Raw genomic sequence first — 27,649 nt, 5'->3', positions numbered from 1 at the left:
ATACATAGCAATTTAAAAGGAAGAAAAAGATAAAACTTGCAATATATGTATATTTACAAAATAAGACCAGAATATCAAAGATAAGAGAAAAGAAGACTGAGTAAAAGATAAGCAGCAAGGAAAGAGTGCAAAAGAGAAACTAAGAAAATAGACTAAGCAAATATAGCTAAACACATCCCCTTCCCTTGGGAACATTAAAATCGTAAAATGCAATAATACCAAAATGTATAGAATAACCACTGCAGAGTAGGCACAGCACAATAATAGTGAGTACGGATAAATAAAAGGTAAAGCTGATGCTAAGTACAAAGATTACGTAGGGTGAAAACAGTGGAAAGGGCGCGTGACACCTCAAGACCGGAGAGGTCCACGTACAAAGGAAATCTCTGTGCTCAAAGTAACAGAAACCGGCAATACTTGAGACTTCTTTCAGTAGCGCTTGCGCTTCTCTCACCACGTAATGTCCAGAAAACAAATGCGTTCGTTCTCTTCATTTGCCTCGCCCTGTCACAGCAAGCTTGTAATTGAAATGGGGAAGTTAAACTTGGCGTCATGCGTGAAGACGTGCTGACATGCACAAGGAGAAACGCGCTGTGACCTGTGAAATACCAGCGCGGGCAGAGCGTCAGAAGAACGCGCTTCACAAGATGGGTGGCGTAACATTGTTTTCTGTTGCCATGGGGAGGAACATCAAGTTGGCTGGCAAGGATTGTCATGACGTTTACGTATCCCTCACGAGCTTTTGCTCGACGCACAACATTAACTAGACGCAGGCAAAGATTCTCATACGTCATCATAAGCAGGATGGCTTCACTGAGGAAGGAGCTCTCCGTGTGCAAAGATCAAGGCAGTTGGCAGTTGGATTAACGTAAGATCGCTCATCTATTGTAACCAAATTAACTTCAGATTTCCACACAATAGAATTTTAATGGAAATCACCCGTTTTTTCAACGGAAACCACTCGTTTTTTTCCTCTTTGCAGCAAACTGTATTTTCCTTATAGGACAGTCTTTTTTAAATTTCTTGCTCTCAGACTTCCTCACAACTGAATTTTAAATGAAAACCACTCGTTTTTTCCCTCTTCTTGGTAGCAAGAAAGCGAGTGTCATAACAGTACTTGACTTTAAATAGTCTTTTCGAATTTACTCGTTAGGCATTCTTCAACAGTACTTTAGTTTAAAGGTCAAACAATTCTCATTGGGTTTGTGACCTTGAGCTAGATCTGGCACTTATAAGAGAGTTTAGGGCGACCGATTTCGGGGTCACTGGTGGGGTTTCGAAGTGCCAGGTAGCATAACAAAAGTTTAGAAATGTAAAAGTCCTTTACCTTAATTGAATTCTTCTCCTTAGATTTGTATTGCTTGAAGGTACCTTAATCCGCTTGTAAATAGTATCTTGCACGCTGTCAGTTCTTCCCTCGTCGCCAAAATGTAGTGAATGAAATGATGAAAGGTCAAGTAGTTTCTTGAAGCTCTTTATTTCAAGTATGATGTACAGGAGGAAAACCCCACCAGGAACAGGATGGTCACTGCTCAGCCCTCTCTCATCAACTGTCATTCCACATCCACACCAGGCACACTAACATTCTACTCACTCTGTCATCCAGCATTCAACATTCCACACAGACATCACATTCATACTGGCTGAGCAGCAGGCAAGGAGATAACACAAGGCACAACATAAACCTCTTCTAAAAAACCTTCTTTTAGAAATTCAAATATATCCTGGCTCCTTGATGTACTTACACTCTCCTATTTTGAATATTAAGTAATTAATTAAATCAAATATTTAAGGTTTTTCAGGGAGCCTAAGGAAATGGAGAACATAACAATGAGGCTCTTCGCACCTTAAAAAACTTGACAGCAGCCTGAAACTCTGCACCATTTATCATAACTACTGATAATTCTATCCATGGATTGCCACCAATAAGGTGGTCTGTCTAACTTTTCATGCTGATCTCCCTTAACCGATTGTTATGGTGATTTCTCGTAAGATACAATCTTAGGCATTCTTTGGGAATAATCTTGTCTGATCTCAACAGAACATGCAAGCTCATCTTTAACTTTGTAAAATGTTTTACTTGTTCATGATACTTAATCTAACTTCTTAGATAGTTGTTTGCACAATCATGGCATCTACCCAGCCACTTTTAGTCATAGAGTCTATACACTGCTATCAGCATTAAAAACAGAAGTAACTACACATTATTCCTCACACGCGTGCTAATGATACCTCCACGCCGTCATGAGCCACGGGCGGCGTGTGCTCATGACGGCATGGAGCCGTCATGCAACAGCCGTTCCGCCCACGCAGCACTAATTCCCCGTCTGTGCGGGCGAATTAGTGAGTGGGCAGGGTCATGGCAGCTCCACACCGTCATTAGCACACACCGCCCAGTACTCATGACGGCATGGAGCTGTCATGAGTACCGGAGCGCCGTGCTCAGTCCCCCTAACGCCGTGGTGGAATTTGCACTGCGGCGAAGGGGTTAATATGTCACCACTTACCCCTTATATTGTTACTTTACCTAACAAAAAAAACTTGGAAATTGACTGGAAAAAACAAAGGTTAAAGTGACATAATAATCAAGTAAAAATAACTGTGACAAGGTAACATCTTAAACTAAAGAATAACACTGAAATTCACCAGTTATAATTAGCACAAGTAACTATAATTGATACCTTAAAGTAACTATAACTTGCGCAATCTCCATGCACTGCTTAAACCCACATGTATTCACTGAAAAAATTAAAGTGATGTTATAGGAAGCTGAACAGGTCAGTTAAACGTAACATTTAAAACACAAAAAAACACTGAAATTCATGGTATTCTGATTTTAAGTAACTATAACTCACAACCCTGACATGTACAGTGTTGCCATCAATGATGTCATTTCAGATGTCACCAGCTCATGGGCCGAGGTTTCAGTACCCTGTCGAGAAAATGAGCCACTCCAAAGCAACATTCCGTAAGCCAGAGGCAAGGACACTTTCAACCTTAGCTGGTCATATTAACACACCCTTTTTTGTGATTTTGTTTTTTTCTAATTGAGCACTATGTCAAAATGTCCTGCAATTAGCATGTTTATTTACATGCCTAGGACATCAAAGATAGTCGTGATCAGTCTCAACCGACCATAATCATGTTCAGAGGTTTAGATATGAAGTTACTTAGAAAGGGCAAGGTCTTCTTAAGGGAATGAATGAATGAGTGCATCTCGCCAATATAACATTTGACCACATATTCAACACTGGCTGTAAAGGTTGGAGTGTTCCTTGGTGAGTCTCAACACAATTGACCTTAAAACATGAAGGTTTGATAAACAGCCTTTGGAATTTCATTAACTTTTTCCATTTAGGCAATACAGAGTAAACCTTTTATCAGTGATATTGTATTGTGTACAATGCTTATAATGTTTTGAATGAAGAAGGCTTTATGCGTACCATTGTTCTGGACATAGAGTAGCAAACATTCATGGAAAATACATTATTTGTAACACTTGAAATATCATCGAAGTCAGTGTACATTAGAGGCTGTTTATATTTTTAAACATCGTATAGGAGCTTGCATGAAAGCTGTTTACCTACAATACTGACTGTCAAACAATGCACTGTATTAAAACGATACCCCGCGTATGAGCAATAGTATACATTATTATAGAACATAATGCCAATCCGGAAGCACAATGTAGTTTAAGATTTAGAAAACATTGGCTGGGAACATGTAACCTTCAATTCAGCAAAGTGTAAATACGCTATTTATTTATTTTAAAAGGTTTACAGTGATACTTAAGCAAGAAGCATTTTATTGCAAACAATAACTCCTGGCATCATTGTTCAGGGTGAAGGAATGAGAGATTATCATGTTAGTAATTTAGTGATGTGGCACATACATGCAAGTAATTAGATGATTACAAGGCCAATATAGGAGAAGACTCAGGAATGTAGCTTGATGCTATACTAGACCTATCTCATAACTGTGTCATTTAGTAAGTCAGAATGACCTTGCTTGCCTGGTATGTTAACTATTGATATATTTTAATATAACACATGAGATTCTGTAATCCCTGTATAAATGTCTGTTTCTAATTTCTTCATACACAATGAGTTGTGACGCATCCAGTCACCGGTTATAAAGAAAAGATATCAGAACTAGACTATGATGAGTTTTTACAGTCGAGTTATGATGTCACAATGCATGCTGCCAGAGCTAGCAGCCAAGGAGAAAGGCAGGTCAGTTCATGGAGCATAACTGAAGAAGCTGTTTAAAGCAACAAACAGAACCTTGCTTTATTACCCATGCTTTATTGAACACTCCGTCAGCGGCATTTGACATGGGCGATCATGGCATCCTGATCGACCGTGTCAGGATGGCCGGTCTCAAGGGGTTTGCGTCCTACTGAGTTAAGTAATTTCTTGGGGATTGCACTCAGTCAGTGCGCCTCTCCCAGTTTTCTGCACCTAAAATGTCAACAATATGTGGAGTACTGCAGGGTTCTTCACTGTCCCTTCGTCTATTTAATCTCTCCCTTCTACCTTTACTTCACTCCCTGAATACTAGGAAGGTATGCACGTATAATTATGCAATTGATCTGCAACTATTGTTTTCAATCGATAATTCCCCTGATTCGATATCTGAATTCCAGGCAACAATGTTACACATCCGTGACTGGATGAATAACAACCAGTTAAAATTAAATCCAGATAAAAGTAATTCTGATAGGTTGTCCCTTGAACCCCTGGAACATACAGTTTTGTCCGAGTGAACTAGGCTCCCCACCTAACCCTTCTTCCTCAGCTAAAAGTTTGTGATTAATCATCAATAGTGATCTCACTTTGAAATCTCAGATAGGAGTAGTGATCTCCACTTGTTTCATCCAGCTGAGGAAGATAAGGAAGATTACTAGATTACTCACTCAGGAAGCCCTAATTCACGTAGTCCTAGCCATGGTAGTATCACACCTGGACTATGCCAACTCTCTATACTTTGGCATTCCACTCTATTTCACCAAAAGACTGCAGATGGTTCAGAACCAGGCAGCAAGGTTTATATCCCAACAACGCAGATGGAAACATATATCCCCTACTATGAAAGAGCTACATTGGCTTCCCCTCCCGCAAAGATGAGCGTTTATAGTTGGCTGTCTTATTTTTAAAATCTTGCATGGTGTTAGCCCAGAATTTTTATCCAGACTCTGCCCATAAGAAACTTCTAATCATTCCTTCCTACAAACGGAAACAAATAGGCAGCTGCAGGTTTGCAGTATTGGCCCCCAGGTTCTGGAACACTCTCCCTTTAGATATAAGAACCTCCACTGAACTCGTTAGATTCCGTAGACTTCTTAAGACTTGGCTATTTACCCAAGCTTATAACTAGACTTTGTTGACAACTAACACATGGGGTCTCAGCAAAAATTCTTAAGTCCAGCACCAAGAAACCACTCAGTGTACGAGTGCTTTATACGAAATTTTAACATAACATAACATAACCCCGTTCAGGGAAGCCATTGGGGGACACATAGCTCAGAGAATGAAGGCATTGCAACTGGAAGGGGTTTGGGGTGGGACACCTTTAAGGCTGCCATTCGGGGGTTGTGCATTAAGACGTCCTGTGGTGTAAAGCAAATGGTACTGGGTGAGATCACTGAACTGAAACATCTTATTCAGACAGAGGAGGTGAGGCAGGGTGTGGTGCCTGGGGTGTGCATGACTTATCAGGGCATTCCCGAACCAGCTGGGGCAGATAGACTATAGGGAACATGTTGCCCAGCAACAATGTGAGGGGGATTGAGCGGGTCGTGTACTCATGTGGCTCCTCCAATCAGATGCTCCAAGAGTCCCTATACATGCTATACAATCACCTGCTTGTGTCTTGAGTACTTCAGAGACAAATGGTATTGCAAAAATTGTAATTTTCTTTGCATCACTCTATGAATCTGCAGATGCAGTGGGTGGAATTGCCTTGGGCCCCTATCTAGATTGGATACCTATTTCGCACCTTGACCATCTGCAGAGGGATGTTCTTGCCTAGCAGGTCAGTGTATCGGATATGCTTGCCGCGATAGACCATTGTGCTTGTAACAAAACTTCTGGCACTGTTGGCCTTCCAGTGGAGCTTTATGCCACCTACAGAACTAATTTATGCTGTATAGCTTCTCAATATTGACTGAAAGTTAGTAGGGAAGGTGCTAGCAAATATGTTGGCCCAAGTGATTACAGTGCTGGTGCATCCAGACCAAATAGGTTTATCCTGGAAGGAACACTTTCCTCAATATAAGGCATCAGATCTAAATAAGGGAGTGAACCCAGGCTGATAGTGACACACCAGCAGCCATGACGATCAACATTAAGAAAGTCTGACAGTAGGGTGACTGTTTATGGGAGGGGGGTGCTTGAATGCATGAGGTTTGGGCCTGAGATTAAATGCTGGATAGGTCTCCTGAAAGCAAACCCGGTAGCAAGGATACGCACCCAAAGTGAGACATATGAGCCTTTTCCTACATGTCAGGGTACTTGTCAAGGGTGCCCACTATCGTCCTTCATTTTTGCATTAGTCCTTGAACTGCTCATGGCTCTCTTTAGGACGTGGGGCCCAGTATGGAAGATATCCACTAGTGTTGTTTGGGACATGCTTTCCCTTCACGTGGATGATGCACTCATTTATCTCAGTGATGTAGGTTGGGCTTTGTCAAGCATGCTAGCCACACTTGAGAGTTTGGAAGGAATGTGTGGACTGAAGCTCAATAAGACCAAGATGTGCATGTTTCCACTCAAGGCTCTGACAGACGTAGAGAGGGAGGGGTTAGTGGACATGGGGATGGACTCGAGATGTGATACTTTCAAATACTTGAGAGTGAATATATATATTTCACACGGTTCATGACCTCATACAGGGGAACTTGATCAGGGCTGTAAACTTCACTCTGCAATTGGTGCATTTCTGGAAGACCTTCCCATTATCTCTGAATGCAAAATGGATGATAAGTGGGGTTAGAGTGGGACTTTTGCTGAACTTAGTCCTTGTCTCTGGCATGTCACACTCAGCTACGTGCACCACTTGCACTAGTCGTTGCAACTATGTGAGGGCGCACTGGATCCATTCACTATACACTTCATTTTGCCCATGGAGGGAGCACACGCACAGGTTACACTTGTGATGTGCGACCATTGTCTATCAGAGTTATGTTGGGCATGGGGATACATGAATTCTGTGGAGTGGAATAGGGCTTCTTTGTGCAGCCGGAACTTTGTCTTTGATTTCCTAGTTATGATCCCCTAGTTCTTTCACGGTTGTAGTGATCTTGTTGGCTTTCAATGGATGTCTATTGTGTGGAAAAACTCTTAAAATGTGTTCAACAGCACTGTGTTTCTCTGTGAAAATCAATAAAGAGATACTGGGAAAAATATTAATTCTGGGGTTGGTTCTGATGACTCTAACATCCAAAAAGAAGTATGGTTAAAGGTGGCCCAGTTGAGAGAAAACACCTTTCTATTGTTAGACTTTCAAGTGTATCACAGGCACTTTTGCCAGCTAAATTAGCACCATTCATGGAGTGATTTAGCTAAGGATGAACTTAGACACAGCAGGTTCCAAGAAGACCTTTGGCATCCAGTTATCAGTGGTGGCCAGGAGGCTCAAGCATACTCTTTCATCTTTATTTTCTGTCAGGGTAAAGAAGGAAGGAGAATGACCTACTGGAGTGACTTGGCGAGAAAGTTAGTGCAAAACCCGTAGGGTGCAAGACTTCACTTGTTGGGTACTTTAAATCTGGGCAGGAAGTAAAATTCTTCTCTTTTTGACTTTTTCAAGGCTTCCATAAAGTTGTGTTCCTTTAAAATCATAAAGTTGTGTTCCTTAAATATCTTGTGAGATGGGTACTCCAGCGGCTCACGAAATAATCACTTGCCCCTTACTGATGTTCCCCCCTTTAGCCAAGTTTTTCTCCTGGTGTACCTATTGCGCACAACTTGGATCTAATTGTTGGAGCTGATCAATGGGGGATGTGTGGATGGTGATAGAAATAGTTCTAGCTGAGCCTGTTGTGAATTATAAACCTCTCTGTTGTAGTAAGTGAAGGAGGGTACTATGCCCTACTTTATGGTTCATTTTCCTTCTGTCAGCAGCAAATATCACATTCTGCTGTATTACTCTATTTTCCTTCACCCCCACCTTGACTTTCTGAGGGTTTCTGCTCATGTAAACACTGGTGTAATATTTTGTGTCCTCATGTGACGGACCTGCATTCTCCCCCAAAGATTGAGCTTTTTTGTCATTTCAGTGCCATGGGAATGGCAGAATTATCTGTGACAAGTGATACTGATACAGAGTGTGCCAGCAATATAATAGGAATTGAAGGCAAAGGTGGGACAGATATGCCAGAAGCACATGGAGCAACAAAACTGAGAGACTATTTGGCTACATACGGCTATATATTCTGCGTGTGAGCATTAATGTAAAAGTCAAAATGTGTCAACCACAGATGGCAAAACAAGTGAGAGCACAGAAGCAAAAATATGTTGGGGGAACTACCTCATATCATCACCCCAACCCTTCTGTTGACCACAACAGATCTGCCACATAGGGGGGCTTGCTCTGCTTAGAGAGTGCTTACTACTTAGTATTGTCTACACTGCGACTGTCAATCCCGATGAAAAGACTGCATTGATGGCAAGATGTGGGCATTCACAATGTTGTGAGCTGTGGACAGTCAGGGATGAAAAGAACGCCACCGCTGGGAAGTTGTAAAGCTCTTAAAACCTGGGATGCCACAGAAATGTTGGTTGACTATGCTGGCAAGGTGCACTGAGCGCCCGCCTGCGGGCTCAGTGAGCACTAAACCATATCTGCCTCCATCAGTGTGTTTGTGTGATCAGCAGCATACCGAGGGAAGGGCTTACCTCACCTCCCTAAAGATGCTGTAATAAGCACACTGCAAACTCAAAACCCATAGAGCAAGTCCTTCCTATATGATAGCATGCTGAGCTTACATGACACTGAAGAGTACAAGTTAGATCAGGATGAGTTGAAATTGAAGCACCATGCACAAAAAGACGCATTCACTCTAGTGAATGAAACTGTTGGTTTCCTGAATTGATTACATAGTATCTTCACATTAAATAATGCATATCTATATGTTTCTAACAAGCAGTATTATCAGCTGGCACTAATATGTTATTCTCCTACATAGATGACTGGTTAATTGACTTCATGCACCATATCCAGAACAGTTGTTTCATCAGATAGAAAGCATGATGAAACACCACTGGTTACAAGTACTGTCATCCCAAATAGGAGGCCACAGGGTAAGCATAGCCCACAGTTGTGGGAGCTGGGGTTGTATGCTTCAACTATTTTGGGGTCAGTCTTTCTATGGCAATGCAAAGTGGACCAAGTACAATTGCTTCAGCACTTAACTCTTAGTGGTTGCACTGGAAAGCAGCCACAGGCTTCTCAGGGAGGTTCCCAGCTCAGAGCATAATGAACACTCAGCAGTAATAACATGAACGCCCAGTCCAGGGCTCCTCTTCAGCAAAAAATAGTTAACTTTTACACAATAAAATGTAATACTATACAAAGACAAAAAGTTACCCTATGCCCAATATGTTTGAGGTGCAGCTAACACAGCTAGGGATGCTGGCCCTCTCTCTACCCCTCGCCATTCCCTAAACCTATATTAGTGTAGGGTCAAGGGTGCTTTCCGTTGTTTTTGGTCATACTCACACTCAGCCTCTCATCCATTCTCTGGGCTGTATTTAGCACTCCGTTAATGTGACAAGGGCAACCAATCAGTTGAACACTATATGGGTACAAAGTGCAGTAGCTTATTCTTTTGGGTGGCGTAGTTGCCAATGCACACAATTGACAATAACTAAGCCTAGCTGGTTGGTGATTTCGTTCAGGCACTGTGGGTACACAGAGTTTTTCTTTTGCGGCAGAGGCCACTCGGGCACAGATCTACCACTGTCATGTCTCCAGGTGATGTGTCTTCACATCTTGGAAGTTGGCTGTCAGGCATATATTAGATTTGGTTGCACAGTAATCCTCGTTGTACTCCAATCCTTGGTCTGAGAGAGTCTTCAACTGGAACAACAAGTCAGTCAATAATTTTCACTCCTATGCCGGTACGGGGGTCAGAGGATGTGTATTTCCAGTCTGCTCTTTCAGAACTGGCTTGGGATGGTTCTCCTTTCAAGATGCTTTCAAATTGTTCTCAGGTTGTCTTTCAAACACAGCCTTTGTCCAGTGTGATGCTTTTCACAGCAAGGTAGTCTACATGTAGGAGTGACCACAACAGAGGCACAAATGTGTGAGCAGCCTGCAGCTATCATGGCCACAACTGACAGTGATCAGGAAGAAACACTAAAGGCTGGCATTTTCAAAAGATCATTCACACTCTAAAAACAGTAGCTGAAGTCATACCCTTAATTCCTAACACCCAACAAATGGCAGTGTACGCAACTGGCTCTATATATACTGCACCAAAGTAAGGTACAGTGTGTATAGAGTCCAGGGGTCTCAAGAGGTTTGGCAGAGGTTAAAGCTAGATTTAACCTTACTCTCTAAAGTGGTAGCTTGGTCGAGCAGTAAGGCAGTATCAGAGGACAGTGTAAAGCATTTGATGTACACACTCAGTCAGCAAATGGTCTCACACACACACAAGAACTTAACTCCAGTCGGAATGTTTTGTATTAAAAAAATACAGTTGTTGTATTTCTACAACCAAGCAAGCCTGGTGCAGGTAAATATAAAAATACTTTTACTAGTAAATTACTTGTATGAACACAGTTCAAAATAGCAGTGTAACTTGTACTGGTATTTGACATAGTTTTAAGAACGCAGTTTGCAACACATTGCAAGTATAGTACATTCAATTGAATGGGCATTTTTAGGTAAAATGCAGTTAATTACTTTTCAGATTACTTTTGCTAACACAGGACTGGATCCTAGATTCAGCCCTGGGACATTTCCTGAAAACAGGTGAGTAAATGCGTTTTGGTTAAAGGTACGATTTTTAAATAATAATATTGCATTTCAAAAGTTGACATAGAAACTTTTTCACATAGAATCACCATTGTTATCCTATGGGAGGAAATTCACTTAGCTGGTAAGTTATGTTACCGATACGTTTTCTTACTCAGTGCTGGATCCTGGATCCAGCACTGGGACATTTCCTGAGAACAGTTGAGAAGATGTGTTTTGGTTAATCGGCTGATTTTTAAGGAATATTTGTAGTTTTCAAAAGTCGACACAAAAACCTTTTGGGGGGAAAAAGTGTCAATGTTATCCTAAGAGGAAAAATGAGTTATCGGTTTCAAGGTCAGTAATCGGTCTTTTGAGTTAGGGTCCTGGGGTTAGACTCAGGGGCCTCCCAAGGTCAGTGATGCACTGTTGTTGCACCCTCTGTGGCACTCGGGTGGCCGGGTGCAGAGTGTTGAGACCCAATGTTATCCTATGGAGGATGAGGGGCTCCGGTTGGTGGTGGCTGGCAAGCAGACCACAGGGTTGTGGGAGAAAAGCTCCTAGCGTTAAGTTCAGGGCAAGTTGGGGACCAAGTTAGCACCAAAGGGGCACCCTTAGCGGCGCTAGGGCAGCCAGGTGCAGGGTGCTGTTTTGAGGTCGGATGCCCTTTTGATTTCAATGGAGATTCTCCGGGACCAAGAAACACTGCAGGCTCGGGGACGAGGAACTTTCAGGAGTGACTACCACATCGAGGGGTAAGTTGGGATAAAGAGGGATGGTTAGGCACTGCTGGGTTGAGCACACAAGGCTGTGGGGCGTCGGGTGCAGGGGTGCCTTTGGACGTCGGATTTTCTTACCCGCTATGGTCGCAGTAGGTAGGTCCTCTGGATTGATGCTGCAGGTGTCGACTGGAGGCATCGAGGCAGGTCAAGGGTCACCGGATCTCGGGTCAGGATCGCCGGGGAAAACTCCTCCTGGTGTTTGTTCACTCAAACACGGGCCAGGCTCGGCGGGTGCAGAGTGGCTGGATTCGTGGTTTCTGGGGTTTTTGAGGTTGCTGGCCGCTGGAGACGACGGGGTTTCGCAGGAGCAGGTTTGAGGGAAGACAGGCCTGTAGGGCTGGGGCCAAGTCAGTGGACATTGTCCTTTTGTTAGCTCTGACCGGCTTCTTGTCCTTCTTATTTTCTTGTTGTTGCTGGAGCTAAGGAAGGAAGGTTCCGGGTGCCTCTAAATTCTAAATGCAGGGGCGTTACAGGTAGGTAAAGGGCAGGGACCAATGGGTCCCTTCCCCTGGGTGGGTACATCCCCTATTCTGCCATTCTCCAGTAGGAGGGGGAGCAGGAGCCTGTTCCTGGTTGTCTGGGTCCCCCCATCCTCATGATGGCAGGGACTCGAGGTGCTTCACCTCACCTCCCCCACCTTAGGGGTGGGGTTTGCAGAGGTGGCCACTCCTCACTTGTTTTTCTTGCTGGTTCGTCCACCCAAAATGGGCTGCAGAACCAGTGGGGACCTGTTGCTGAGTACAGCAAGTGGCCTGGAGAGGCTCACAAAGGTGGTATGCCTTTGAAGCTTCTCCTTCGTAAACCCTGGCCATCCTGGGGGAGGAGGCTTGGCACCTTGTCCCAGTATGTGCATTGTTTCAGGCCCCCGAGAGCAGTAAGCTCTTGACCCGGGGGTCCAGAATCTTGTCTGGTGGGGGCAGCCTAGGCAGCCACTCAGTCAGGTCACTAGGAGTTGGTTGAGTTTCGGGGGGCATCTCTAAGATGCCCTCTGTCGTGCATTTTACATTAAATCCCACACAGACATCAGTGTGGGTTGAATGTGCTGAGAAGTTTGATACCAAACTTCTCAGTCTTCAGTGCAGCCATTATGGCGCAGTGGACTAAAGTGAGAAACAATGATTGTTTTCAGTTACCAAGACGTACACTATGATTCCAGACTACTTTTTTCTTGAGGACAGCGCTTGGGGGCGAGGACACACTCCCATAGAGAGAGGACAGCAGAGGGGGATAGGTCAGGTCCAGTTGGGTCTGATCAGCTTGAAAACTGTAAGGGCCAATGGAACTTGTTTTATCTCTGTAGTTGACACCGGAGGTTGGGCAACTGACCACTGGAATTACATCTGGGGACATGGATTCAAGGCAAACAGGTTCAGTCTTTATTCAAGCTTCAGACAGCAGGGTAGACCTCCTTTTGAGTCTTCACATGTGCAGAGTGTTCTGAGTTCAGGTTCTGGGGATGCAACTTTCATGCCCAGTGCCAATCTGTGGATGGGGACACCCCTTTGTCTAATTGTAAAACTGGTTCTGGGCAGTTCTCCCACTGATTTGGCTCCAGCCTGGCTGGTGAATAAAAAGGAAGGCTCAGGTGTGAGCTGTTTCTGCCAGTGACAGGGTAGGCTTCTTGTGAAGTCAGAAATGGCTTTGTACAGACCCCAGGCCATACTTTAATGACAGGTGGCCCTACCCTGCCCAGTCATCCTATCAGGAAGGCCCCTTACCTCTCTACAGGACCTTTGTCCTCTGGCTGGGAGGAATATACATATCACCACAGGTGAGCCATTGGCAGTCATGTGACCCTGGATACTAGCAGAAAGGTATAATTGGCTTGGGCAGGAAAATACCAACTTTCTAAAAGTGGCATTTTCAAAATAGTACTTTAAAATCCAACTTCATCATGAAGGAGGAATTAAAATTAGACCTGAAATAAGTGGAAAAAGTATTTCCCAAACTAAATTTGCACTTATTAAATGTGATAAGGTAGTTAGTCTAAGAGAGGCTAGGCTTGCCACAGTGAAAAACTGCTTTGAAGATGTTTCACTGCCAGGACATGTAATATTTCGATCATGCATGTCCTGCATTTTAAACACCCCAGACCCTGCCCTATGAACATTTAGGGCCTACCATAGGAGTGACCTATAACTATTAAAAAAGAAAGGTTTAGAACTGGAAAAAAGGTTTATTTTGCCAGATCCAAATCGCACTTTTAAAACCGCACACACATGCTTCAATTTTCAGGCCTAAGACATGTCTTACAGTGCTTCTTTAGTGAGTGAATGTTGCAGCCCTTTGGCATCATTTACTTTACAGGCCCTGGGTACATGTAGAAACCGATATGCTGGGGGCTGATAAGCAGATTTAAGGCATATTAATTTCACAATGTTTGGAAGGGAGAGCACAGGCACTTTTCCACTGGTTTGTAAATTTAACGGAGTCCTTAATGCCAACAATAAAGATTCAGCCACAAAAGGCAAACTTGCTCTGAGGGTACCCTCTAAAAACACTAGGGAACCATTACTAGCTGTCCTTTTTTTTCTCTGTTGATATGCTAAAGAACTGTTGGATCACACATTTAGCCATGAGAGACTCTCTTCCTCCCTACGCCCTTGGTGGTCCAGAGATGTGTTGTGACTATAGCACTAGGGAGCAAGAAAGAAAATGTGGGTAATGCTGAGAAGGTCTGGCTTTAATTGGGCACTACATGGAAACACAGGCATGCATTAGTATACATTTGTACATGTCTGTGTGAGCATGCAATGCATTAGCACAAATTTAGACACTACTAAAAAAACTACCAGCGCATCCATTTGCATCAAATTTCAGACTTAGGACTACTTTTTTTTTGGAAAGATCACTATTGTTCATCAAAGCCATATGAGTGGTAGGCTCCCACCACACTTAGGAAGGCCCACAACTTCTTACACATTCTGAATCAAAAAACTTGTGCCAGCAATCTCATTAACGCAATCCAAAATGTTTGTGCCCAAAGACTAGATTACAACTTGTGCTTCGAGAATGATCGCTTTTGATAGTAGTCCAGAACCTGCCAATTGACTATCCGTGTACCGCTACAATTAGGAATGGAACTGCATAAAGGAGGCTTTCTTAATTGTCACACAAATGGATATGAGTCTTAGGCCAAGGTGACTGAGGCTCACCATGAAGGGTGATGAAGTTAGGATCTGCACCTTCTTCACAGGCGGCTGATGGATAAGTACACTTTCAATGGTGAGGCCAGACATCTGACAATGTGCAGCTCCTCCGGAGAGACATGTTGATATCTAAGGCCGAGTGTGCCTGAACGGTAGAATGAAGAGCAAAGAATGACCCAACCCTGAAGTGAACTAGATGCAATGTTATGTGAGTAGTGCAGGCCTTAGGAGAAATGTGCCCACAGAATGTCATGCTTTATCCATAGAACCAAGAAAATTTCCAGGGCATCCTTCAGTATATTTATAAAAGAAATCTGTAATTTTAGATGTGCTTTTTTAAAAACATGATGGATGACATATGGTTCTTCTTTCACTGTAATTAACATGCAAAGCCTGCCCTTCACTTTAGAAGTGCTAGTGTCTGCAGGAACGGTATCTGTTGTTACATCTGTGCCAAGAGTCATATTAAGATCTTAACAAATGATGCACATGTTCAATAAATTATGGAACTCCATTCACATTGTAGGCCTGCATGTTCCAGGGAAATCACACACAGTGACTACTGAGAACTGGCACTGCCCAGGCCGCTCTGCATTTGTGGTCAACCGGAGAGGTTTTGGCAAGTAGCCTGGAGCACTAGGCATGAAAGACACATTTGGTGAATGTCTGAAATCCATTGTGGAACAGAGGATGTTGAACTTAGCCTTCTTCTAATTGCAGTGATCTGAGACAAATTGAACATCAAGGCCATTTTGAAGTTCACTTTTGAAGAGCCATCAAATGCATGCATGTACCTGAAGAGCTCTCTTATGACTATCGCTCTTGGCTCCAGCTTCTTTGCTAGAGAATTTCTCGATATTCCTATAAATTCAGAACACAACTGAAGACGCTGGTGTTGGACCTTGCCCTTTTAGCAGGGTTATCACCAAACTTTTTGACTTGTTCCTCCTATTTTTTCTGACCTTTTATTGTTGGTTTTAATACTCAGGGCACTTCACGATTGCTAACCAGTGCTAGAGTGCATATACTCTCTCTCTAAAATGTATTGGTGATTGGCATATCAATTTTTGGCATACTTGATATACTGGTAAGTCTGTGTGTAAAGTGCTCAAGTTGTGCCCAGGGCCTCTAAATCGAATGGGCATGCAGCACTGATTGTGCTTCCCACATCAGAAGCTCTACAAAAATGTTTCAGACTTGCCACTTCAGTGTTTGCGTGTGCAGTTTTATAATGCATTTTTAAACTGCCATTTTGACCTGGCAAGGCCACTTGCCATGCCCAAACCTTCCCTTCTATTACATTTTACTCATCCCTAAGGTAGTCCCAAGGCGGCCCCATGGGAAGTGTGTTTAAAGGTAGAACATATACTAGTGTGTTTACATGTCCTTGTATTGAAATACTGCTGATTTCATTTTTTACTATTGCAAGGGCTATCTCTCCCCTAGGGTAACATAGGGATTGCCTTGAAATATATTTAAATATAATTTCCCATTGGGAGTAGATAGATGTTTGGAGTTCGAGGTCTCTGAACTCACAAAATTAAAATACATATTTTGATTACGTTCTTTTTAAATTGCTTGTTTCGAAAATGCCATTTTGGGAAAGGGTATAAATATATTTAAAAAACATGCAAACGCCAATACTGACTCCACGTAACAAACACAATAATTTCTATTCATGTTCACAAAACTTAATTACTGTGAACACGATTTATTTTCATCATTATTTGTGAAAAAAACTTTGAAACATTTACATTTAGCATAAAACTGTCAGCAACAGAAGGACGGCATACAGTCTCATGAAATGGATCAATAAAAATTCATGTCCCACATCAAATAAAGAACATTATTACATTGCCACAAAAATGAATTATAAATACAGAAAAAAACACAATACAAAACATGTTACCATAGATGTCCCAGTTCTCAACTAGCCAAGGGGCACTAGTTGAAAAGCCCATAGAGGCCCCAAATTCATGTCCCACATCAAATAAAGAACATTATTACATTGCCACAAAAATAAATTATAAATACAGAAAAAACACAATACAAAACATGTTACCATAGATGTCCCAGTTCTCAACTAGCCAAGGGGCACTAGTTGAAAAGCCCATAGAGGCCCTGAATTTTTGGCTTACAACAGAAGAGTGTAAGCTGATCATTTAATTTAATTTTAGGCCTGGATAAGGGATCTTACTATAGATGTATTTGAACTCAAAGATTCACTGCTTGCTTGTGCTTCTTTTTTATTGGCACACTTCCTGGTGCAATTATGCTGCTGACGTGTTTTGAACCCAGCATCAATAATGGGTTCTTCCCAGGACCTAGAACTTCAGACAATAAGCTTTTGTTGCTTGCTCTCATCCTGATCAAATAATCTTCTTTATTGATTTGCTTGTATTGCCATACCGTGAGCTTTCACTTCCAATTCACTTTCATGGTCTTGATAAATTTAGTAGCAATGTTTTTTTTCCATCTAATTCCTTGCTGCAATTCTTGTTGCTTCTAAATGCTTGATTTTTGCAATGCAGATCGACAAAGTCAAATAAAATCCTCTGGTTATTCACGCCATGTCTTGAGCTGCCAGAAAGTGTGCATTTCTTTGCTTAACCATTCTGTGCCTCTGCCTGACTGTTGAATACATGTCTGTGTTGGCTGATAGTTTGGCTCTTGTGCACTCACTTTAGAAAGGTAGCTGAGGTGTGCCTTGAATATCCTGATGAATGCAAAAACAACAGTTAATGGACAGAATGCAGAACAATGTCATACATTCACCCCAGTACAGAGATCTGGGCCTAAATCCATTGTTATTTTTGCTCACCACACCACCCCTGTTCAGACATGACCATATGCAAATCAGCCTTGACCCTGTGCCTCATGCGAACAGTCCACCCCGAACTGCCAAGCCATGTCTTCCCGGGACCGGAATCAAGCATCCTAGGACCAGTTTCTGGCTATCAGCCGTCATAAGCCAGGTTAGCTTGACTCCAGTGGCAAGGAGGGCTCCCCATATTTTTAATGCAAAAACAACAATTGATGCACAGAATGTTGCACAATGGCAAAACATTCACCCCCAGTCACAGATCTGGGTTTAATCCATCGTTATTTTGCTCACCACACAACCCCAGTTTAGCCATTTCCATACACAAATCAGCCATGAGGCACATGGTCAAGGGCTTGGGTGTGCTTGCCTCTTGGTAAGAAGTCTCAGATCCATCAAAAACTTCACCTACCAGTGCCTGGGCTCTTTTGCTGAGAGTTCATACTTGTCAAGTGGTGCTAAATTCAGTTCCTGCTCCCTTGGAAGCATAACCTGGGGATCTCAAGGATAAAATCCACACATTGACTCCCAAATCCTGTTTTCTCATCGCACCACTGTAAAATGTAGACGCATCACTTCTGTCTGCCCGAAAGCATGGTTCCCGCTCGATGCACCAATCACAGCTTTCACCACAGACCCCAGTGTGCCATCACAGAGCGTCAGAAAAGTCGGCGCAGTGTGAGTCCCGAGCACCGTGCCATCAACGTCTGTGGCACCCACTCCAAATCCAACACCTCACCTGCTTCAAGGCTGATGAGTCGACACAGTGACTGCTTCTCTGATGTGAAATCGACGCATGGCCTGCATTGCCAGTGCCATATCAACCCAGCACTTCTGGATTTTCAACACATCATTCCTGGGCACTGATTCTTCATCATCACTGCACGCAGTCAGAAACTGAGGCCCAGCAAATCTAAGAAGTAGTAAGGGGAAGAATAGTATGAGGGGGGTCCAAAGCACGCCGCAAATAAACAACGAAACAGAAAAATCACCCTCTTTGTAGCAAAGGGATACGGGCACACGAGAGTGGGTAACCCCTAAAAAGAGAAAATCTAAGGGTAGAAGAGGAGAGATATAAGCTTCAAATCTTAAGATTATTCCTTCTTCGAGGACCTCCTTTAAAGTAGTTCCCAAAACGTTGTTGATAAAAAATCCTGCTATATCTCTCCCTGGGGCGGGCTTAAGGAGGCAGGATATAGTAAATACTAACAAATATCGGATTTTAGGAGAGGTTTCTGAATCCCAGGAAAGAGTGTCTACAAAGAGAGAGTGAGGTCAAGCTGGGATAGAGGCATTTCCCATTCCTGGAAACATGGAGCCACAATCTGTGCAGACACAACCTCAGTTGCAGCTTCAGTCTCAGAGTCAAACATGGGTAACATCCTCTGAAGACTTGATTATAACTTTTAAAGGAAGCTTTAAAGAAGGGGGAGATTTGAGCTTAGCTGAAGCAGCTCAACCAGGAAACCAATTTCTACCACAATCTCAATCATAATCCCAACCTCAACCTCTGCCCAAAGCACAAGGCCAGCCACAATCAGTTGCTGAGCTGATACAACTACTGACAACTGAAGTACGGAACAGATTTGAAACATCTGAGTTGAATCAGAAAGTGATTAGATCTGCATGTGAGAGTCTGGGGAAAAGTTGGATGATGTAGCTGCTAGAACCTCACAGTTGGAAGCTGAAATGAAAGATCTAACGCTTCAAATGGAGGTTAATACAAAAGAGATAAGTGACTTTAGGGGGAATGAGAGGCAACTGAACGAAAAAATTGAATCACTGGAAAATAATCAAAGGAGATGTAACCTCTGGGTTTTATAGGTTCCAGAAGGAGCAGAGGGGGACAATATCAAAGCATTTGTGGTGCATTTGATCAAGGATGGGCTGCAAGTAAAACTGTCAGATGAAGAATTAACTAAAGACATACAGAGGGTCCATGGAGATCCTTATAGAAGGAATGTAAATAAAAGCAAGCCAAGGAAAATTATGGTAAATTTCCATACCTATAACTTAAAAGAAGAAATGTTTTTGAAAGCACTGAAACAGAGATCACTGACTATTGATATTCATTTCGATATTAGGTCAGATATCTCCCAACTTACAGCCAATTAGAAATAGGAATTTGGAAATATGATTGAACGTTTTAAGAATCTGGGTGGCACAGTTCAGATAAAATTTCCTGCCAGCTTACGTGTAATGCACAACAACGGGATGCAGACCTTTCGCAGAGTTGAGGATGCGGAGGAGTTTCTAAAATCAATATCAGGAGCTGGTACAGGATAGGTAGGACAACATTTAACTTTGGTATTCCCTTTCGCATAATATGTCGAGATAATAGTCTTTAGTGGTATACCATAAGTAGTAGGGGCACGATATGCAGTTGGAACATATCTCCGAAATCGGGGCCTCCTTAGGCCCTAGCCTTCAAGAAAGAAGAGGAGGATTTCCCAAGGGAGGGGATCACAGGTAGTTTTTAGGGCACAGGTGTGGAAGCATGGGGAAAATAAACATAATATGTTGTCCTCTATATACATCGAAACCCAGGTTGTAACGAGCCACAAAGTTGAGGGAAAAAAAGAAAGGACACTAAACCAGAAGCCACAGATAGAATTTCTATCATGGAATGTAAATGACCTTAGGGTGGCTCATAGGCGTGAGAGGATTCTGCAGTACTTTAAGATGCTTCAGCTCAAATTATTCTACTCCAAGTGACGCATCTAACCAGCAATGAAATGAGAGAGCTGTTTGAGAAAAGGAAATGGGTACAAAATATGGTAGTAATTTATCAACAGGGAGGGATGAGGAATTGATGTGTCCGTTTCTTTCCCCGGGGTAGGAGTTCAAATTAATCAAAATAAAAAAGGACACTTGTAACACTTCTCAACCTTTGGTTCAGGGAGATTAGAATACTCTCAAAAACTCAATGTTGTTTTGGAGTGCAGTATATATGTTTCATCCGCCCCACATTGTAGTTATGGCAGTTATCATAGGGTGTTCTAGAATGTGTTGGCTGCCAGCCTCATCCAGAGGCACCTCTGGTTTCAAGTGCAGTGTCCAGAGATAGAGGGTTTCCCCACAAACAGTGTGAAAACAAATTGGTGAAAAAATGTTAAAAAATGGAAAAGTACCCCAGTTATTTATTGAGGGGTAGGTTCCCAGTAGGATAAAAATGATATGATACTTAGATTAGACCGAGTTACTGGGCCTGATAGTATATATATTGTTGTAAATTTGTCGACATGTTTCAGCTCCTTAGGCCCTAGGGGTCTGTGGAGCTTTCGACAGGACTTACACACAAGTATTGGTACTCACACGATTTGTGCAGTATTAATTTCCACAGAATTATTATTCTTGGTGAAATCAGCTCTCCAGATTCTTAAAAGAGACATGATGTTAAAGGGAAAAACTGCAACTTTGCATTGTGTTCATTTGAGAAGTGGGGAAGATATTGATTGTATGGAGTAAGCCTTATGTTACTCTATTAGGCAATGGAAGGTGTTAATGTAGATTAGATTTATCATGAGAATATTCAGCCTGAAATACCTGTGGTGAGGCTGAACATAGTTATAACTTATTGTGAGGCAGAATATTAGTTTTATTGATATCTTAGTATATATCAATATGTACCTCGGTAAAGCTATATGGATCTGAATTGAAAATCACTGTTTTGCATAAAGGAGACGTATTGCATGCACATCCTGATTGGGTCGATTGGAAATGCGCTTCTGGAGATGGTAGGTAATAATGTTATCTCATCGCAAATGCGCTTCTGGAGATGGTAGTTAATAATGTAAGCTCATCGCAATGCTGTTAAGACTAAGACTTGGCTAGAAATGTGGACTCGCAAAAAAGGGGACGAGTATGTCCTTACGGAAGTGCTATAAAATGCGTGCACGTTGTTTTAAAGATGTTAACAGTCACCCTTCATTCGTTGTTTAACAAATAGTTCTAAATACCAAATTGTATTGCAGATAGAAAAAAGAAAAAGTCCTACCTGTGTATGTAGAGCTTGGAGGCTTACTCAGGGGTTCCGCTTGATTAACCGCAGAGCTAGCGTAAGGAAAACGAAGTCGTAGATTAAAGAATGCGGAGACCGCATCTTACCAATTTGTTCTCGGAAGGTCTCTCAAGGCGCCATTACCCGCGTGCTGGTTTCTCCTCCAACTAGTGCTGACTCTGCCCCCGGATACCGGATGTGTGCCGGTAGCTTTAATTTAAAGGGGCCTCAGTTGGACAAACGTCTAGATTTAAAGGAGCCTTGTTTGTTTATTTGTAAAGTTCTCTTCACTCGGGATTTCGTGGTGGTGATATGCTTGTATTTACATGAATTTAGTTCTTACGTGGTGTATATGTTTTAGTACACAGGCACTGATTCGGAGAAGTTATCTAGAAAAGGAGATCATTCACATAGATTCATATTTTAAGAGTTTTTGTGAATTTCTGCGGTACAATTGGGATTTCAATGGGCAAAGTGATGCCCGGCTATGTTATCATTGAGGCCTTGTTCATGGGTACGAAGTCGATTTACCCACCTCTGTTCCTTCTCGTACAATATTCTCTCAGCGTTCTGGGACTTATCCATTAGCATCTTGATCACTGTCCAATGAATATCATCGCAAGAGTGGTTCATTTCTATGAAATGGGAGCATAATTTGGTAGTATTCTTTTTCAGCCTGATGTTGCTTTTATGCTCACTTATCCTTGTTTTTACTTTGCGGCTTGTCATCCCTATATATTTCTTATTACAGGGGCAGCTCACCATGTAGATGACATGGGAGGAATTGCAATTGGTATGTTGTTTCTGTGTCCATACCAAGGTCTCTGATAATTGCAATGTTTTAGAGGCTGAGGTGGTTTTGCATGCAACACACATGCCGCAAGGATAGTGTCCTGTTATTGGTGTCATTGTTGCGTTTCTTGTTATGGTCAATGGTCGATTCTTAGGAGGGCGGGTATGTACCAAAGCATCTTTCAAGTTTTTAGTTCTTCGATTGGCAAATCTTGGTTTTGGCCAGTCAAATTTGCCGGTATTCAAAATATGCCAGTTTTTATTTATCAGTTTCTGTACGGCATATGTAGCTGGATTGAAAGTGGTCACACAAGTGGTTAGATCTTGTATTGGTTCTTTATGATGGATTTGTAATAGGCATTCTCTTGGTTGGTTGTTGGCTCTTTTTCTGCAATTTTTGATTGTCTTCTCGGTGTAATCTCTATTTCTCAATTTTATGCTCAGTTCTTCTGCTTGGGTCTTGTAGTCTTCTTTTTTGCTACAGTTTCTTTTGAGCCGTAAGAATTGGCTGTAGGGTAAGTTATCTCTGAGTGGTTTAGGGTGATAACTTTTGTACGATAAAAGGCTGTTCTTGGACGTAGGTTTTGTGTAAGTCTTGGTTTGTAGGATGTTATTTTCATTGAAGATTGTGAGATCCAGGAAATCTAGGGCCATATTAACAAGGGGGTTTATCTCCGCTTTTTTTGCTTTAAAAGCCAAGAAAGCGGAGATAAAATTATCTTCCTATTACCTAGCTGTCGCTAACACCAGTTAGCGACAGCTAGTAGGAGATAGCGACCATCTTGGGCCCCACTTTGCATGTCAGTGATATTTATCACTAATGACATGCAAAGTGGGCGTGCCAAGATGTTAGCGACTGAAAACAGTCGCTAACATCGCTATCTCCTATTACCAACTTTTGGAGCTATTCGCGCTAAGCGCGAATATCTCCAAAAGCTAACACCTGCCCTGAGCAGTTCTTAGCCATGTTATCCAATGGGAGGTGGATAACATGGCTAAGAGCATTAGCTCAGTAATGCATGAATATCGCTGACTTTTCAACGATATTCATGCATTGCGGCGATTTTTATCGAATTTGCGATAAACCTTGGTAATACCAAGGTTTGTTTGCAGTAAAAATCGCCGCAGCTCAGCGGTAAATTTTTGTCTCTAACCAAGCAATAGCTATAATTATCGCTATTGCTTGGTAATATGCCCCACAGTTTTTTGTTAAGATGTATATGTGAACTTGAGCCAGGGGTCCCAACTGTTCAGCCAGACTATGACCTGGGCTAGATCTTTTTCAGTGTTCCAGATCAATTAAATGTCATCAATGTATCTCTTCCAGTATATTATACTGGAAGAGTACGGGTTTGACTGACGTACAGCCCTGCCACCGAAGGCGCAAAAGCGCTGCCCATGGATGTTCCATGGATTTGTATGTACAGTTTTCGATCATATTCGAAAAAGTTCTCTTTTAGTGCTAATTTGCAGCACTCAAGGATAAAATACCTAGGGGTGTTGTATTGCCAATCTTCCATATATTGGGCATCTTCCAACATTTGGATTGTCTCATCTTGTGGTAAGCTGGTGAATAATGATTCAACATCTAACCCAACCAAGAGCATTGTATCTGGGTCAAATGTGGTGTCTGCAATTTGTAACAAAAGATCCCTGGTGTCTTTTAGATATGTTTGGGTTTTTTGGACCATTGGCTTGAGATATTCATCTGCAAATTTTGATAATGGCTCAAGGACTGACCCTATCCCAGAAACTATGGGTCGTACCTGTGGTGGTGACCTGTTTTTATGGGTTTTAGGGAGCGAATAGAAGTAGGGAGTTTTTGGGTCCTTGGCAATTAGGAATTCAGCTTCTTTTTTAGATATCCACATCTTAGTCTCAGCTTCATACACCATGATAGATATGGTGTTCTGCAATCTCTCTGTGGGATCAATTGTGATCCTTTGATAGAATCTGGCGTCTGACAAAAGGGTGAGGCATTGTTGATTGTAACCAGTTTTGTTGAGGATTACAATGCCTCCACCCTTGTCGGCGGGTTTGATCACTATTTCCTCGTTTTGTTGTAGTGCCTCTATGGCCAGCCGTTCTTCCTTAGTAAGGTTCTGGAAGGTTTTATTCCTGGTCGTTTCTATATTGTCCACACCCTTCATTAGAGCTTGTTCAAAAGTTTGTAATTCTGGGGGGACACTGGATGCGGGAGGGTTAAAGGTAGATTTTCTCCGCAGTGTGGTATCTCCTTCCTGTGTTGGAGGTGGGCTGTTCGAGAAAAAGGCTTTTAATTTCAAAGTTCTGCAGTACTCAGATAACTCACACTTGAGTTTAAATGTATCTGTTTTAGGCATCGGTACATACCCCAATACTTTGTTTAGGATGTTGATTTGGTCATCTGTTAATTCTATATCAGAAAGGTTAACAATCTACGATTGGTCTTGCTGGTTGAGGGTTGGGCTGCTGTCATACTCCGCGTCTGCACATTCCTTTGTTGATCGCGCCAAGTTAAGGACTTTCTTTTGCCACGGGGTTGGTTGTGGCCCCTGGATAAAAAAGGCTGCTCCTGTTGATGTGTATTTTTTTGTCCTGCCATGTGTTGGTCTCCCGTGTGAGCATCTGTTGCATCCCTTGATTAAATGGGTCCATCCATCCTCCATATTGTGGGACAAATGGTTGGTAATAGGGTATGTTGAAGGCAGGGTGGAATGGTCGTTGCCATCTGTTCCCCCTTCTTGGCCGTTGATATCTATAGTTGTTACGGCCTCTTTTTGGAGTGTATTCGTCAGAGCTATAAGATGAATTGTTTGAGGAGTTTTTACCTATTGACTCATCATCTGTGGTCTGGTCCGGGAGGGTATAGTCATCCTTTATGTAGGGATGCATCGTCTCCTGACTAAACTTTTTTAAATCTTTTCCAAGTTTCTGGACTTTACTCTGCATAATAAACTCTTGTGTTTCTTCCATCTCTTTTGTTATTTCTTCCAGTCTTTTTTTGTATACCAAAGGGTTGATACCTTTTCTCAACTCATTTTCGCACTCTTGGATTTCTGCTAAAAGGGCTTCTGAAAGGTGTTTGGCTGTCTTGATAATTAATACAAGATAGTCCTAAAAACAAGGATAAGTGAGCATAAAAGCAACATCAGACTGAAAAAGAATACCACCAAATTATGCTCCCATTTCATAGAAATGAACCACTATTGTGATGATATTCATTGGACAGTGATCGAGATGCTAATGGATAAGTCCCAGAACGCTGAGAGAATATTGTACGAGAAGGAACAGAGGTGGGTAAATCGACTTTGTACCCATGAACAAGGCCTCAATGATAATATAGCCTGGCATCACTTTGCCCATTGAAATCCCAATTGTACCGCAGAAATTCACAAAAACTCGTAAAATATGAATCTATGTGAATGATCTCCTTTTCTAGATAACTTCTCCGAATCAGTGCCTGTCTACTAAAACATATCCACCACGTAAGAACTAAATTCATGTTATTACAAGCTTATCACCACCACGAAATCCCGAGTGAAGAGAACTTTACAAATAAACAAACAAGGCTCCTTTAAATCTAGACGTTTGTCCAACTGAGGCCCCTTTAAATTAGAGCTACCGGCACACATCCGGTATCCGGGGGCAGAGTCAGTACTAGTTGGAGGAGAAACCAGCACGCGGGTAATGGCACTTTGAGAGACCTTCCGAGAACAAATTGGTAAGATGCGGTCTCCGCGTTCTTTAATCTACGGCTTCGTTTTCCTTACGCTAGCTCTGCGCTTAATCAAACGGAACCCCTGAGTAAGCTTTCAAGCTGTACATACACAGGTAGGACTTTTTCTTTTTTCTATCTGCAATACAATTTGGTATTTAGAACTATTTGTTAAACAACGAATGAAGGGTGACTGTTAACATCTTTAAAACAACGTGCACGCATTTTATAGCACTTCCGTAAGGACATACTCGTCCCCTTTTTTGCGAGTCCGCATTTTTAGCCAAGTCTTAGTCTTAACAGCATTGCGATGAGCTTACATTATTAACTACCATCTCCAGAAGCGCATTTGCGATGAGATAACATTATTTCCTACCATCTCCAGAAGCGCATTTCCAATCGACCCAATCAGGATGTGCATGCAATACGTCTCCTTTATGCAAAACAGTGATTTTCAATTCAGATCCATATAGCTTTACCGAGGTACATATTGATATATACTAAGATATCAATAAAACTAATATTCTGCCTCACAATAAGTTATAACCATGTTCAGCCTCACCACAGGTATTTCAGGCTGAATATTCTCATGATAACTCTAATCTACAGTAACACCTTCCATTGCCTAATAGAGTAACATAAGGCTTACTCCATACAATCAATATCTTCCCCACTTCTCAAATGAACACAATGTAAAGTTGCAGTTTTTCCATTTAACATCATGTCTCTTTTCAGAATCTGGAGAGCTGATTTCACCAAGAATAATAATTCTGTGGAAATTAATACTGGACAAATCGTGTGAGTACCAATACTTGTGTGTAAGTCCTGACGAAAGCTCCACAGACCCCTATGGCCTAAGGATCTGAAACATGTCGACACATTTACAACAATATATATACTATCAGACCCAGTAACTCGGTCTAATCTAAGTATCATATCATTTTTATCCTATTGGGAACCTACCCCTCAATAAATAACTGGGGTACTTTTCCATTTTTTAACATTTTTTCACCAATTTGTTTTCACACTGTTTGTGGGGAAACCCTCTATCTCTGGACACTGCACTTGAAACCAGAGGTGCCTCTGGATGAGTCTGGCAGCCAACACATTCTAGAACACCCTATGATAACTGCCATAACTACAATGTGGGGCGGATGAAACATATATACCGCACTCCAAAACAACATTGAGTTTTTGAGGGTATTCTAATCTCCCTGAACCAAAGGTTGAGAAGTGTTACAAGTGTCCTTTTTTATTTTGAATAATTTATACAAAATATGGTATGCACTGAGCAGCAACTCACTATAAGAGGGTTGGCGATTTTGATAAAAGGCAGCTCCCAGATTGAGGTAGTGGAAAGTAGAGTGGATAAGGCAGGTATGTGGGTGATTGTGAAGATGAAATGCTCTGATCAATTATACACAGTGGTTGGGTACTATGGTCCCAATA

Source organism: Lissotriton vulgaris, chromosome 1_1 (genome assembly GCF_964263255.1).
Source record: "Lissotriton vulgaris chromosome 1_1, aLisVul1.2, whole genome shotgun sequence".
NCBI classification, from domain to species: domain Eukaryota; kingdom Metazoa; phylum Chordata; class Amphibia; order Caudata; family Salamandridae; genus Lissotriton; species Lissotriton vulgaris.
The sequence above is the reverse complement of the archived record's forward strand: the minus strand, read 5'-3'. Positions refer to the sequence as shown.